The 16,432-nt window shown below is 35.8% G+C and overlaps 1 protein-coding gene across 4 annotated transcripts in view; it reads left to right on the forward strand.

Annotated features, from left to right (window-relative positions):
• Positions 1-16,432, forward strand: part of LOC106879584 (uncharacterized) — a 59,866-nt gene that overhangs the window by 7,535 nt on the left and 35,899 nt on the right. Inside the window, exon 1 of one of the 4 annotated variants that reach the window (XM_089363719.1) lies at positions 10,212-10,289. The exons of the other annotated variants lie outside the window; for them this stretch is intronic. The gene's annotated coding sequence lies outside the window, so the exon portion shown is untranslated. Of the gene's footprint in view, positions 1-10,211; positions 10,290-16,432 lie in introns of those variants that run through there. 4 annotated transcript variants of the gene reach the window in all.

Raw genomic sequence — 16,432 nt, forward strand, 5'->3', positions numbered from 1 at the left:
AAACGAGGAACAATATAAAAGAAGCATAGTAGATAAGGGTGATGTTGATTTTAGAGAGGTAGAATCAGCAACTCTCCAAGGTGGATGTGAATATAGAAGCGGTAATGCACTGTAGTAAAAGTTGTTCCATTGCTGTCAGAGCTGCAACTGGTTTAGCTCTTTCAAAATACTGCTGGGCAGAAATTGATACTTGTATTACTACATTGCCAACTTTGACTGGCTAGCATCTGCCAAAGCACAATTGAGTATAGCCACAGCAACAAAATAGTTCCTTCATGTCTTACTACGACTATATGCCCCAGTGGTGTTTGATCAGAGGTTAGAGATAGATGAGAATTAATTCTGTAATGCAATCATTCATTTGTTCCAGTCCCAAGTTGAATTCCAACTGTTGGCCAATTTGTCCCAAAGTTCTTTATCTTGATGTAAAATTAACAAAGTGAATGTCTTTTATCTCTGCTTTGATCTCTGATGTTATCTGACAAACACCAACCGAGATGGCATGAATCAGCCAAGCTTTACCTGCTAGAAATAGCAACCCAAATGCTTTTAAATCAGATCCCAATGCTGAATGTTCAAGAACCAAATGAAGGGCAGATTTTCAATCTTGGGATCATCCTGATTCAAAAAAAGGTATAACATGTCTGTAGAGCAAATGTAGTCTAAAATTCAGGGGTCCCAGATGGACAAAGTTTCGCTTTTATTATTGTAGATAGAAGATATATGTATCTTTTACTTGTTTCAGTAATGCTGGGGCACTACTTTGAAGAGTTTTTAATTGAATGAACTGACCCTAGTACTTTTTTTTATGAAGTCTGGTACATGTTCTATCAGTTTTTTTTTGCCAAACTGCTAAGTTACAGGGATTGTAAATATAGTGGCACTTGTTGTCAACTGATGGTGATGGTTGAGAAACACACACACCAAAATATATATATATATATATATATATATATATATATATATATATATATATATATAAAATGTGTGTGTGTATGTACAAACAAAGTGTCCCCAAAATATGTATACACACTTTAAACAATTGTAAAGTCGGTGTTTATTAAAATACATTTCATTTAAAAAATTTAATAGAATCTACGTACATTATTTTATTGTTTTATCAATGCCTGTTTTCAAACTGACATCTGTTCTGGTCCAGGTACTGCTGACAGTACGAAGCAATGGAGTCACAATCAAAACAATTCATTTGGTATTTGTGTGCATTCAAGTTCAATGGCTGCTCTCAAATCAGTGACTGTTGCAGGTTTCATAGCATAGACTTTGTCTTTTAGGTATCCCCATAAAAAAAAGTCTAGTTGTGTGATGTCTGGTGAATGTAGAGGGTATTCAATAAAACCCCTTCGTCCAATCCACCTGTTTGGTAAGATCTCATCAAGTAAGGATCTGACATTGCGATGGTAGTGTGGGGATGCCCCATTTTGCTGAAAATAAAACTCCTATCTTCAAAGTCTTCTCTAATGCTTGGCATGGCAGACTGTTGCAGCAAGTTTAAGTAAACGTGACCAGTCACAGTAGCGTAAGAAAAAAAAATGGTCCAATTTATCCTTTTGATGATAAGCCACACCACACTGTAACTCCTGGTAAATTAACATGGTGTTCCACCATAACATGTGGATTCTCAGGCCCCCAGTAGGTGCAATTGTGGCAGTTAATTGAGCAATTTAATTTGAATGTGGCCTCATCATTCCACACTATCTTTGTTGGAAAGTGTGCATCTTCTAGACATCGTGCCAAGTACCACTCACAATACTGCACTCTTCGGTCTAGATCATCGTCATTAATAGCATGGACTAATCTTGGAATGTAGCTTTTCCATTGACAACGCTTGAAAATGCGTTGGACAGACGATTTTGAAATACCTACTTTACGACTTGCTTGCCGCACAGATTTTCTTGGACTTTGGTGATATGTTTTCAGCACTCCTTCTTGCTTTGTGGGGGTTGTCAATGTTCATGGTCTTTCGGAATGCTTCTCGTGGACATTCTGAACAGTTCTATCTGCTTCAAACTTATCTCTAACCCTTTAGTGTTCAAACTGGACAAAATTAATTCCCCTTTAGTTGTTCAAGCTGGCCAAATCCGGCCGTATCCAACTGCTCTTCAAAATTAATAAAAAAAGAAACAAATCATGTTATTGAATTCTCATGGCTTTGAGATAATGCAAGATGAAGCCTTTCCCACCTTTATTCAAGTATAAATACTGTAAAATTATTTAGACCACATGGTTCTTTCAACACCTGAAGAGAAGTCTGTACCTTAGTTTTTAATGAAATGGCGTCAGCAAGTAGCAATTCCAACTGTGAAAGTTTTACTCTTGAAGATATAGAAAATATAAACGCAAATGAGTATTTTGTCTCCGGACGATTCTGATATTGATATTAGTGAATAGTTGTCAGACGAGGAAGATTTTGAGAACAAAAGTGATGAAAATGATATTGTAAACATAGCAACATGGTCAAGATTACAACACCAATCACTATTCCTGATTTCATAGGAAACACTGGTCCACAACACAATTTACCTCCTGATGCTCAACCATTGGACTATCTATTTTTATTTTTACCAGAAAGTTTTTTTGAAAATGTTACAGAGGAAACAAACAAATATGCACAACATATAATTTCTATTCACGAAAGAAATGATCCACTATGGCAGCCAACTTATACTGCGGAAATGAGAGCGTTTTTCACAATCAATATTATGTTTGGTGTTAAACAGCTTCCTCGACTGTGGAACTACTGGAGTCCTGATATAAAGTATGGTGATCCGTATATCTCAAGTATAATGTCAAAGATGAGGTATTCGAAAATATCTCAGTATTTACATTTAATTGATTCTGCTAATGCCCCCAGCAAAAACGACCCAAACTACAATCCCCTGTACAAAGTACGTCCTGTAATTGATTTACTCCTTAATAGTTATAAAACTGTGTATCTACCTGGGAAAAATCTCAGTGTAGATGAAGCCATGATAGGCTATAAGGGCAGAGTACATTTTCAGCAGTACATGCCTGCCAAACCCACTAAATGGGGGATCAAGATATGGGATGTTTGTGAATCAGACACTGGATACTGTGTAAACTTTGATGTTTACACAGGTAAAAAATATAATGGAAACAAACCATATGGATTGGGACATGATGTAGTATGGTCTCTTACTGAACCGTTTTACCACAGATCTGACACCTCTATTTTGACAGTTTTTTTTTTTTTCTTCAGTGACTTTGGCAGAAAATCTTACACGTGCAGTACTGTTATGGGCAACTGTAAAGGTTTACTCTGTGAAATGAAAACAAAATTTTAAAAAAAGAGGGGGCATTTTACAAATGCAAAAAGAAAATTTTTTAGTTATTGCTTTCAAAGACAAAAGATAGATTTTATTTCTATCTCCTAATGAACAACCTGGTGTTGGCGCTGAGGGGAAACCCTAGTGAATATTTGTTATAACAAATATATGGGTGGGGTTGATAAATCTGACCAATATCTGGCACATTACCCAGTTGGTTAACCTGGGAAGAAATGGTGGAGGTACATTTAGTGGTTTTTAGTTAATTTAACTATAGTTAATTCATATATTGTATATGTAAAAAGCCACAAGGTACCTCCGCCACCAAAGAACTACACCCATTTGAAATTTTGGGTTGACATCGCATCTCAGTTACTTGAGGGCTTTTCTTTGAGAAAGCACAGAACTGGGAGAAAAGCAAAATTAACTGAGGTGGATGTCAACAAAGAAAATATTGACTTTCATAAAGTCGAAAAGATAAATGGAAGAAAAAAATGTTTGCTGTGTTTGCTACAAAAAAGAAAAACTGCAAAAGGGTATCAGATTGAGACTTCGTATATGTGTTCCTTTTGCAAAGTACCCTTGTGTCAAGGGTTCTTTGGGCAGTTTCATGACAGAAATATGTCATAACTATATTATTTTGTAACTATATTATATTATCATATATTCCTTTTCATTTTATTATAAAAATATGTGAAATTAAGAAATACATATTAATTTTCAGTATGTTATTTCAAATGTGCTTGTGACATATTTTAACTTTTAATGGTAATTTCAGTGCAGTTTACCATGGAGAAAAATTGTTGCTTATAGTAAAAGCACCTTATCTACTCAGTGTCACCCTCTATTGAACTCCTTGACATGTTTCTGGATCTTTATTATTCCTCAGTTGAAGATACTAAATAGAGATAACCCTGACTGATTTGTGTGTGTTCAGGTGTGTATCATTCAGCATGTATACATGGAAATGTATACAGTAGAAAACAAAAAATATGCTTTCAAACAAAAAAAAAATCTTGTATTTTTCCATACAAATGCTGCTCTATCAGTCTTGCCATTGTAAATACAGAAAACTGGTAAGATTGGTCTATTAGAAACCTGTAACCAACAAGACTGTTGCTTACAAAACAATTAAAAAAACTATGTAAGCAATACCGAAGAATTGAAAATATTTGCTAAGATATTACCAACAATAAGTTAGTGCTAAAAATAACTGGTGGATCTCTGCCCAGTTAAATTATTTCAGCCAATGGGTATGGGCATTGTATAGTATTTAAGTGTATGATAGGTTAATAAAGTAGTGATTGGATGAATAGGTACAGAGATGGTGATATTAAGGTGGAAACTGGGTTTGGAGACGAGAAAATTTTCAGCTGATCTAAATTTTTGGAAAATAAGTCAAAGCAGTTAAGAATGGATCTTTACTTTAAAGCCAGCTGATGAAAGCAATGAATATGTTTCAATCTTGTGAGATTTCATCAGCGAAGCCTATTTACCTCAATTGGATAGTCATCTTAGTGAGACAACTTCTCTTGCAGTTGACTTATTAAAGAAAAGGGTATTGGTGGTGTCCTGTCCAAGCACAAACTTAAACTGCATCCTATCTGTTTCTAATTAGCTGTGTTATAACTCTTTCTGCCCCTTTCATAAAATGATCCGTCAATTTGGTATTTCTGTTGTTACTCCTTTCTGGAGAATCTCCTTTGCCCTTGAAGCAGTCTGTGACACTGCTGTTATGTTGGTCATTGGCAATAACATCTATTTGTATTACTTGATTGACAGTGTGAGTGACTAGAACAAGTCCTACTTTGCCAGACAGTCAGAGCATCTCTGTGATTATTCCTGATAGTTCCTCTGATTTCCCTTCTTTCATACCAATAATGACCCTTTCATCCATATAGCTGATAGTCCCTTTCTTTTGCACTCATTCTTTTCATTTAGTAATCTCTCATAGTAATATTCCCATGCCTTTTTCTCTACTTGCATCATTGAGGTTATGTTTATTGCTGTCATTACCTACACATTTCACAATTCAGAGTTCTTTGTACTTCTGGTCCTGAACTTTGCCAAACCTTTACCTTTAACTTCTTTTTTATTGCCTTTTATTATCCTTTGCTCCCCTTTTCATACATCTTGCCCATTTTTTTCCGGTAGGCTTTTATAGCTCTGCCTACTAAACCATTCTTCCAGCATGTCACTCTCTGTGTGGCTGAAACTTGCTCCATTCATGGATCTTGTTTGTGGCTCTCATCAGGTTGTCTCTAAGAGACTCCCAATTATCCTCTGTGTCACAGTTTTCTAACTTGTTTACCATTTCATTATAGACATCTCGTAGTACTTCTTTCCTTCTCCAGATTGTCTTCTGTCTCTGAATCTATCTAGCTCTAATCCTGATGTTTCTAACCACTAGTTTGTGTGGCACTGGAGAAATAGTCAATATTCACAACCAGCTGTCTATTCTGTTTCTTGGTGTGTTTGTATTAGTTGATCAGGTAGTTCATGGGCATTCTAATAATACTGAACTTGTATCAGAGAATTCCACAGGTTTTTATTGATTTTGTAACTTAGATTTCACATCATGAACTGGGTATATTTTATCTTGATACTACCACTAGAGAGACTATTTGTCTGGATTAAAACATGTCCTTTCTACACTGTATCAGTTTCAATTCAGAAATAATAATCGAGTGAAGAATGAGATGTAATGAACATCACATTACTTCTACTGGAATAGATAGGATATGTTGTAACTATTTGATTCAGTTTTTACTTTTTTTTTGTGTGTGTGTGTGTGGTGGTGTGGGTTACTCCCTTCACACAGGTCAGGGACCATATTTCACTAGTATGTTTCATTTTTGGCATGATTTCAACAAAATAGGCTTCCATGCACAAGTTTAATCCAAGGCTATGGTAGAATACACTTATCCAAGCATAGAAATATATTGTGAACTTTTATTACACTGCAGCTATGTCTGCAATTTCATGTTGTGTGGGTAGAGTATGGCAATGCAAGTGTGTTCATTTACTTATTTGCCTAGTCTGTTGTGATTTACTCAGAGGCTCATGTAATGGTCATTTTATAGTATAATACATAAGGTAGATTTAGTTAATGGGAGATTATCATGATATATCATAGGTAGAGGTAACCTGACACTGAAATTAAACCTTGAGAAGAAACTTGTTGCAACTGTTTTATATATATATTGACAATCTATTCCATCTCAATCACAAATTTTTTAATTAATTTTTTCTAACTAAACAGTTTGAAACTTTGAATACTGGTAGAATTTCTCACATAGAAAATGGTTTACTCTGAATAGTTTTGACAAAATTTCGTATTTTAGAAGTTATTTCGTGTTAAAGTTGTTGTATTTGGGTAATTTCAACCAATCAACGACGTGTATTCAGTTGAAGAAAGCTACTGCTGTTTACGATAGTAATTGAAGAGGAACAACTTGCAGGTCATCTCTACTAAATGTCACCACTCTGTTCTATTCATATGGCAAATTGCATTCCCTAGTCTTTCCCTCCCTTCTACACTATCAACTAGCAACCAACAAGTGAACTTGTCACTGCCACTGCAATTACTGTATTTTCTCGTGTATAAGCCACTATTTGTTTTGTTTTACCTTCATATTTTGATAATGTTATATTTTATCTACTAAAGACTTTCATATTGACGAAATGTGTTTGTTGTTGATTTCAGTAAAATAAAATCATGACAATAACAATACCAAATACAACTTTAATACAAAATAACTTCCAAAATACAAAATTTTATCAAAAACATTCAGAATAAACTGTGTTCTATGTGAGAATTCTACCAGTATTCAAAGTTCCAAACTGTTAATTTTTAAAAAAATCAATTAAAAAATCTGAGATTGAGATGGAATAGATCCATATATTGTTACTAAGGTCTGTTTAAACTGTTTAGTATTCAGATTATTGTTTAAATGTAATGCTTTATTCATTCACATTGTTTTGAATTAATCATGAAATATGTGGTAGTTTACTTTTAGAATGACATTGTAGAGTAGCTGTGAGGAGCCAGATTTGGTCAGTTTGAACATAAAGCAGATAGAATATTTTGTCCGGATATGACCAGTTTAAATGCTAAAGAGTTAATGTTGGTCTGGATCATATAGAAGTTACATTGAATTTAAAACGACATTGTAGTGATCTTTAATGCATTTAGGTCAATGGTTCTCAACCATGGTCCAAATGGCCCTCATGGGGAGGGGCAGGATCAAGCTAAGATTTTATTATTAAAATTTATCTGCAACTCTTTAAGGCAGTGCCCCAGCATGACTGCAGTCTGAAACATAAAAGATTAAAAAAATACTTGTACGATACTAAAAATATTTTAACAGAGTATTGTAGTTCGCTTGAAGCATTGTGTATTGTTTGTAAAGAATAAAAAGCTTAGAAAGGTATAACAATGCACTATAGAACAAAAAATGGACTATATACCTGTTGTAACTTGGTTATCTATAGTCCGATGATATTTCGGAATTAGAATTTCTTCTTCAGATCTTATTTGCTGGAGTCTTAATACAATTCCTAATGATATTTAATTATAAAAATGTAATGGTATTTTATTAAAATTTCAATTGGCTGTAGAGGTCCATCTGAGTAAAATAGGAATCATAGGGGTCCACAGAAAAAAAAAAAAAAAGGGTTGAGAAACACTTTTGGTGTTTTCAAATAGTTGGACTTTTATTTGCTGGGTGTATATTATATATATATTGGCAGTAACTGTGATTAAAGATTACACCCCTTATGTGCCTATATGGTCTTTGAATTTAAATTTTAGCTTCAAATTCGGTGGGAGGGTATAAGTCGATTGCATCAACCCCAATACTCAACTATTAATTTATTGACCCCAAAAGGATGAAAGGCAAAGTCGACCTCTGCAGAATTTAAACTCAGAACATAAAGACAGACGAAATGTCACTAAGCATTTTACCCGGGGTGCTAACGATTCTGCCAGCTTGCTGCCTTAATTTAAATATTGAAATGAATTTAATTAGTTTTGTTGTATTGTGTTTTCTGACAGTTATACGATCAAGAGTGTTGATTGGTTTATATGTTGTAGTTTGTGTATGAGAACAACTGTGATGTGATAATTTGTTAAATTTTTGTTTCATTTACATTGGTCTTGGTGAAGGTGTTCCTTATGAGAGAAAGCTAAAGTGACATTAGTTATGGAATGAAACCTAGTCAGTGGATGCAAGGAAAGGAGTTAATAAATAAATACCTGGCAAGTAAAGTATAAGGTGTAGAAAAATCTAGAATCAGTTATGTAGCAATGTTCAACTTGATTTAACAGAATAGATGTTTAAAGATAGGTTAATCTATATATATAAAAATGAGAATGTGTGTCTGTCTGTCTGTGTGAATCCCTAAAACTCGAGAACTACGCAACCAATTTCATTCAAATTTTACACATGCCTTACTTAGGGTTCCAGTTGTGTTTTAGTCAAAAAAAATTATTAACTTCTTGCAGAGTTCGAGCACACGGCAACATAATATCTCCTCCACTATTTAAGTATTACGTGTCAAAAGTGAAACAAAAACACTCATGTCAAATACTTTCACTTTAAAAATGAAACTATTCCACTAACTGAAACAATCACATTTCGATACTGTAGTGACAGATACTTTCACAGAGAGAGAAAGAGAGAGACAGAATGAGAGAGAGAGAGAGAGATGTATATGTATACATATACATGTATATGTACACCATTTCGATACTGTAATGACAGATACTTTCAGAGAGAGAGAGAGAGAGAGAGAGAAAGGGAGAGAGAAAGAGAGTAAGAGAGAGAGAGAGAGAGAGAGAGATGTATATGTATACATATAGATGTACACGTATATGTATATGTATACATATAGATGTACACGTATATGTATATATATATAGATCTATACATACATGTATATGTATACATATGTGTAGATGTATATATATATATAGATGTACATGTAATATGTACACATATATACATATATACATGCATACAGATATCTATACATATATACACCCATCACACACACATACACATGCACACAAACACACACATTAGTCATTTGTTTTCTTATCCAAAACTACGTCAAAAGTACTGAATGGATCTTTATGAAATTTGGAAATTATATTCTTTGCATAACGGCCATAACTCCCATGAAAATTCATATATTTTTGATGTTGATGAAATTTTAACCCGAACATAACAGATGAGCATTATTTAGAAAATGATGTCACAAGTTATCGAGGCTACCATTGTTTCTGAATGTGCAAAAGGGGATGACGTCTTTATTCCAAGAATTCCTCTTACTCCATCAGGAGCAGACATTCCTTTTACATTCAGAAGACTACAATTCCCCCTTCGTGTGACTTTTGCCATGTCCATAAACAAATATCAGGGTCAAACACTGTCTGTAACTGGTCTTCTCTTGGAAGAGCCCTGCTTCTCACATGGACAACTGTATGTTGGCTGCTCAAGAGTGGGCAGCAACAAAAAACCTATTTGTATATGCTCCACAAGGGAAAACAAGGAACATAGTTTACAATGAGGTGTTATAATCACAACAGCAAGAAAGTATGTACATGATCACCTTCTTTTACGAAACTTCATTGACTTTCATATATTTATATTGATACACATATATATACGTGTGTTTGGGTGCGTGTGTGTATATACATCTCTATATATAAAGATGATGCGTAGTCTAGACGGCGTTTTTAGATTTCATTAATTCTCTTTAACCCGGGCAACGCCGGGTATTTCTGCTAGTATATATATAAAATTGAATTGGATGCACAACACTCCACCCATAAAGGACAGTCGCAGGAGGGGTTGTACTGAATGAAGACTAATGCCAAATCCATCTTACGTTTCTTTCATAGATTATTATCTCAACTAACACTGCAGAATTCCTGAAGTAGATCCAGTGGAAATATGCCCCAACCATGGATGAAATCAGGTAGCCCAAGCTGTAAACATGCTTTATTCAACACATTGACAAATACCCATTAATCCCCAAAATTGCATCATCATCATTGTTTAACATCCATTTTCCATGCTGGCATGGGTTGGAGGTCTGGAGTGCCAGTGACTGCACCAGGCTCCAATCTGATCTGGCAGTATTTCTACAGCCTGCATGCCCTTCCTAATGCCAACCACTCCAAAAGTGTAGTAGGTGCTTTTTACGTGCCACCAGCACAGGAGCCAATCAGGTGGCCTGGCATTGATCACATTCGGATGGTGCTTTTTACGTGCCACCGGCATGGGAGCCAAGTATATATAAAACATCATATGGGTCGTATCTAATTATTTTTTATGTAATAGGTGCAGACATGGCTGTGCGATTAAAGAGTTTGCTTCCCAACTACATAGTTTTAGGTTCAGTTCCAGTGTGTCATACCTTGGGCAAGTGTCTTCTACTATAACCTCAGGCCAACCAATGCTTTGTGAGTGAATTTGGTAGGCGGAGACTGTGTGGAAGACCATTTCTGTATGTGTGTCTGTATGCCCTACCTGCACCCACTGCTTGACAACCAGTGTTGGTTTGTTTGCATTCCTGTTAACTTAGTGGTTTTGGCAAAGGAGGCTGACAGAATAAGTATGGAACTCAAAATAAAACAATTACTGGGGTCAATTTGTTTGACTAAACCCGTTGGTGTAGTGCTCCAGCATGGCTGCAGTACATGTAAAATATAATACAAAGTAGAGTATGGTCAACCATAGTTATTATGTCGACGACAAATGGACAAATTATAAATTTGATGCCAGCAGAATTTATATTCATAATATAAAAAGCTGAAGCTAGATAGTATGGAAATACCCTTCGTAATCTAGACTCGTTCACTCATTCTAATGATTACTGTCCTCTGCAATTTCCATAAAACTAGATCTACGAGACACTTGCTCTCCCACATCACAACACCAGTAATCTTTCATCCATCAAAAGCAATGTTGCTCTTGATATTATTATTAAGGTCTTTTATCAAGTCTGGCATGAGATCTACTAGTCATTCACTCAACGCCGTAATACATATTGTTTTACATATGCTATACATATCTCAATGTATCACTGTATCAATCAGTGTTGGATAATGTTATATATATATATACACACATGCATACTGGTCATAATGCGATTCCTTGCAGTGTTTTACCTTTTAAGTGATGCCACTCAGCTGGCTAAGACCATATGCATGCGTGTGTATATATATATATATATATATGTAAAAGCACCCACTACACTCTCTGAGTGGTTGGCGCTAGGAAGGGCATCCAGCTGTAGAAACTCTGCCAAATTAGATTGGAGCCTGGTGTAGCCATCCGGTTGCACCAGTCCTCAGTCAAATCGTCCAACCCATGCTAGCATGGAAAGCGGACGTTAAACGATGATGATGATGATGATATATATATATGGCTGTTTTTTTATAGGCATCCAGCTGTAGAAACCATGCCAAATCAGACTGGAACCTGATGCAGCCCTCTTGCTTACCAGTTCCAGTCTAACCCATACTAGCATGGAAAGCAGACATTAAATGATGATGATATATATATATATCTCAAAATACTGAACCTTACAAAGGAGGTGAAAGAGGACCAAGATATGTGGCACATTACTGTGCTGTACTCGAGAAGACTTCCCCTGCCCACTACAGCAGAATTGAGATCCTAAAACAGAGGTACCTCGTAAAAGGCACCCTATACACTCTGTAAAGTTCTTGGCATTAGGAAGGGCATCCAGCTGTAGAAACCAAACCAAACCAGACTATGGAACCATGTGCGGCCCCTGGACTTGCCAGTTCCTGTCTGCTATTCAGTTCATGATAACATGGAAAATGGATGTTAAATGATGATGAATTTATATGAAAATTAATTTACTTTGAAACATCAAATATACTCCTTATCCTTAAGCTGTAAAAGACCAGTAATTTTTTATTCTTTTATTTTGTATATTGATAATTTAGGTATTACAAGATTTAAGTTCTCCATCTACTGCTCATCTCTTGCCTAAAAAGTTTCTTGCCTGACTACCTCATTGCAGAGTGCATTGACAGGGGTGCTCTATTGACATCATACTCAATCGGTTCTATGTTTTTAGTTATGTTTTTCACTTAATTTTTCTCTTCTGTACATCAATAACAGCTGTTACTTCTTATCACACACACACACACACACATGCATGCATGTGATAATTCACTTCATGCAACCTAAATACCTCATTCTACACATGCATTGCTTTAAAACAGCAATCTCCCAAAACGTCCACCACTCCATTCATGAGGACATGACAAACTAGTTTCCTTCAGCAGCACCAAGACACAACCCCTAACCTTTTCGCTTCTCAAGGAATGCCATTCCAATACTTTTCTGTTAGTAATAAATGGTCATTGCAACACGGTATTTTGGCCCATGTGGTAACTTCCAAATGATCTTGATCTGCTAGAAATAACATCCCTCCTCCAATTCAACTCACATCCACCTCCGCATCATAATCATCACCAGTTCAATGTCCACTTTTCCTTGCTTGCACGGGTCAGATGGAGTTTAATTAGGCAGCTTTTCCCTGGACAACCCTAATCTGTTTTTCATTTTTTCCTAAATTTAAATCATTGAGCCTTATTTGTCCCGTGCTTCTGAGTCTAAGGAACTTGTCCATAAACCCTTTTTTCACATAATCATTAAACTTACAGAGGAATTCAGATTTTTCTATAATTTTTTCAATTTTCTTCATGAGCTAGAAATGGTGTTGGTAAAATAAAAGCATAATAGACCGAAAATCTTATACGATTCAGCCAAGCAAAATTAACATACACATTCTCTAAAATGCAAGAAAGAAAGAAAATAATTTAGGAAATCTTTCTCTTAATCACATGTTTCCCTGCTGGCTTGTTTGAATGGTAGCATCTTGCCACTTGTTGAAGCCTGTTTACTTTATACAGTATCTCAAGTGTCTGTTTGCATGAAAGGAAAAAATAACTTTGAAAATCCTCATGTTTGAATATGTCTATAGATAAACTGAATTTTTATCCTTGCACTTTGTGTTGTGAAGTTGGCGGTAATTGAGCATAGCTATGTCAAAGGCTGTATGTGACCATGACCATCCCAACATTTTTCTGGTGTAGTGTACTTTGAACAATACTTTCCATTGTGTCCTTAAAAACAAAGGTAAAAAAACAGTAGGGTGTAATTTGAGGGGCATTTGGTTGCTATTTCCAGCAATTTGTACAACTATGTAGAAATCTCTCTTGCCAGTTTGTTCAATGAATGTTCTATATGATATGAGAAGGCAGCATTACCCTCTCTAAAAACATGAGCAATTAAAGTTCTTAACCTAATAGTTTAATATCTTGGTCAATTGATTGGTTCATCCTAATCTTTGATAATTTACAGTTATAATAAACACCGCTGTTCTGTGTCATCCCTCCACTTCCCTTCTTTTTGTGCCTCTGAATTTGATGGGCCCATATCTGGAATATTTAAAAACTAAACTTTTGTGCTGCTAAGTTTTCGCCATATATTTAATTCGAAAATATTAGTTCCTTATATATGTGCAAGATATCAAGTTGAAGATATTATCACATGTCAGTGTGTGACTTTAGTTCTTTGTCTATGGCGTATATTCATGTGGTTAAAAAGTTCACTTTGCAGCAATGTGGTAGTGAGTGTGATGAAGTTTATCATATAAATATACACAGCATGAGTGGCTGTGTAATAAGTAGCTTGCTCACCAACCACATCGTTCCGGGTTCATTCTCACTGCGTGGCACCTTGGGCAAGTGTCTTCTACTATAGCCTCGGGCCGACCAAAGCCTTGTGAGTGGATTTGGTAGACGGAAACTGAAAGAAGCCCATCGTATATATATATATATATATATATATATGTATGAATGTGTATATGTTTGTATGTCTGTGTTTGCCCCCCCCCCCCCCTCCCAACATCGCTTGACACCCGATGCTGGTGCGTTTATGTCCCCGTAACTTAGCGGTTCGACAAAAGAGACCGTTAGAAATAAGTACTAGGCATCCAAAGAATAAGTCCTGGGGTCGATTTGCTCGACTAAAGGCGGTGCTCCAGCATGGCCACAGTCAAATGACTGAAACAAGTAAAAGAGTAAAAGAGCATTAGATGGAATATCCAGTAAGCTTCGGACTGGAAGTGTCCCAGATTTCTGGAGATAATCTAAATATATACTTATAAAATAACCTATGAAAAGTAAAGAACTAAACTGTATTTAGCAGATTCAAATTGATACACTTCTAAAGCAGGGTCTGATAATGACTAATTCACTAAAAATTCTTAAAATATATCATGCTGTACCATGTATACAATATAATGGTTATAGGATGAAAGTTAAATAAAGAAAAGCAAAGAACATGATTTTGTTTAACAGATGCAGGTTTAAATTAATACAGTTCTAAATCAGAGTATGTTTATCACTTTCAGACCGGGGCCGCTTTGTCGAACATTACTCTATACTTTGGCACCTGAGTAAATAAAATAATAAATAGTGGTATATACAGCTCGAGAGTAAAAATTGCAGGTAAACTAATGGACAAAATCACACACTATTTCGAAGAATAACAATAATAGGCCTATCTCTCAAACTACTGTATTTGTTCACCCAAATTGCTAATTTCCTCATCTCTTTCACCAGTTTGTCCGAATCGCTTTCATTGCTGGTGTAAGTATAAACTCTTCATCCGAAGAATAAATATTATCAATTTCCTCAACTGCAAAGAGTCTAGGGCCTTGCTCATTTACAAGATGAAGAGCTGGGTTCATCACATTTGTTTCATCACAATTTTTTTTTGTATGGGTATGATTAAAAGCAAAAGTAAACAACATCTATGGGGGAAAACCCATTAACCATTAAAACATACTTAACTACAAAGCTGCAACTAATTTTAGTACTGATCTAATTTTAGTATTTTATCTTTTTCTACATGCGGTGCTCATTACCACTATGACATTTAAGCTGTTCCTGCTATAGCACTAACACAGCTTGACAGGGTTTATCTTTAGAAATCCACTTGCAAAAATTAAAAGAAGGTAACTATTTTCAACACCCCATGTATAAATTAACCAACTCCAAAAATAGCATCTGTTGACTCAATACAGGGTACAGTATATTGCATGGTATTGCTTAGTCATCATTATCATCACCATTGTTTAACATCCGTTTTCCATGCTGGCATGGGTTAGACAGTTTGACAGGAGCTTGCCTGACAGATTCCTGTGTGTGTGTTTTGGTATGGTTTTTACGGCTAGATACCCTTCCCAACACTAGCCACCCCGCAGAGTGGACTGTGTGCTTTTTACATAGCGCCAGCACTGGCAGGATCACCAAATAACTTGCAAGACAAAAATCCTTTGAAAGGAGAGAGGGCATTGGAGGAGTTTGATCTTGTGTTAGATGATGAAAGGTTTGAGTGCAACAGAGACAAAAACAGGTGTCTTGCCGAGAGGAGTTACATGGTTACCCAGCCAGAGGGAAGAACAAGAGAAAGAGAGATAATATGAACACAAGCTTAAATGCTATGAGTAGAACAGAATTCAATGTATTAGTTCTTACTGCTCAGTATTTTTGGATTTCTAGGAATTCCAGATTTCAAAGCAGTGTTCCAGCATGGTCACAGTCCAGCAACTGAAACAAATCATAAAAGATATGAAGCGTCGTCATCATCATTGTTTAACATTTGGCCTTCCATACTGACATGGGTTAGATGGCTTAACAGAAGCCTACACCAGATTACTGTGTCTGTTTTGGCAGAGTTTCCATGGCTAGATGCCCTTCCTAACACCAACCACCCAGCATAGTTTGAGAAATAGAACATTAATTTCTATATCCTGTATTTTAAATTACATGGAGATGATTCTATTGAAACAAACAGCCTGGTATGTGATTCCTTAATCTGATATTGTGGTTCTGTTTCAAGATATTGTGGTTCTGTTATCAATATCACAGTTAATTCTTAGCTCCAAGTCAGCCCTGATCAAGCAGATATTTGATTAAGCCTTTGGGATTTAAAGCAGCCATATCCAGCCCCAATTTTTTATCAGTTTCATCTTTGGATCAACCAGATCTGGCCTTTCACACCTACTCT

Source organism: Octopus bimaculoides, chromosome 15 (assembly GCF_046866305.1).
Source record: "Octopus bimaculoides isolate indiv1 chromosome 15, ASM4686630v1, whole genome shotgun sequence".
Taxonomy (NCBI): domain Eukaryota; kingdom Metazoa; phylum Mollusca; class Cephalopoda; order Octopoda; family Octopodidae; genus Octopus; species Octopus bimaculoides.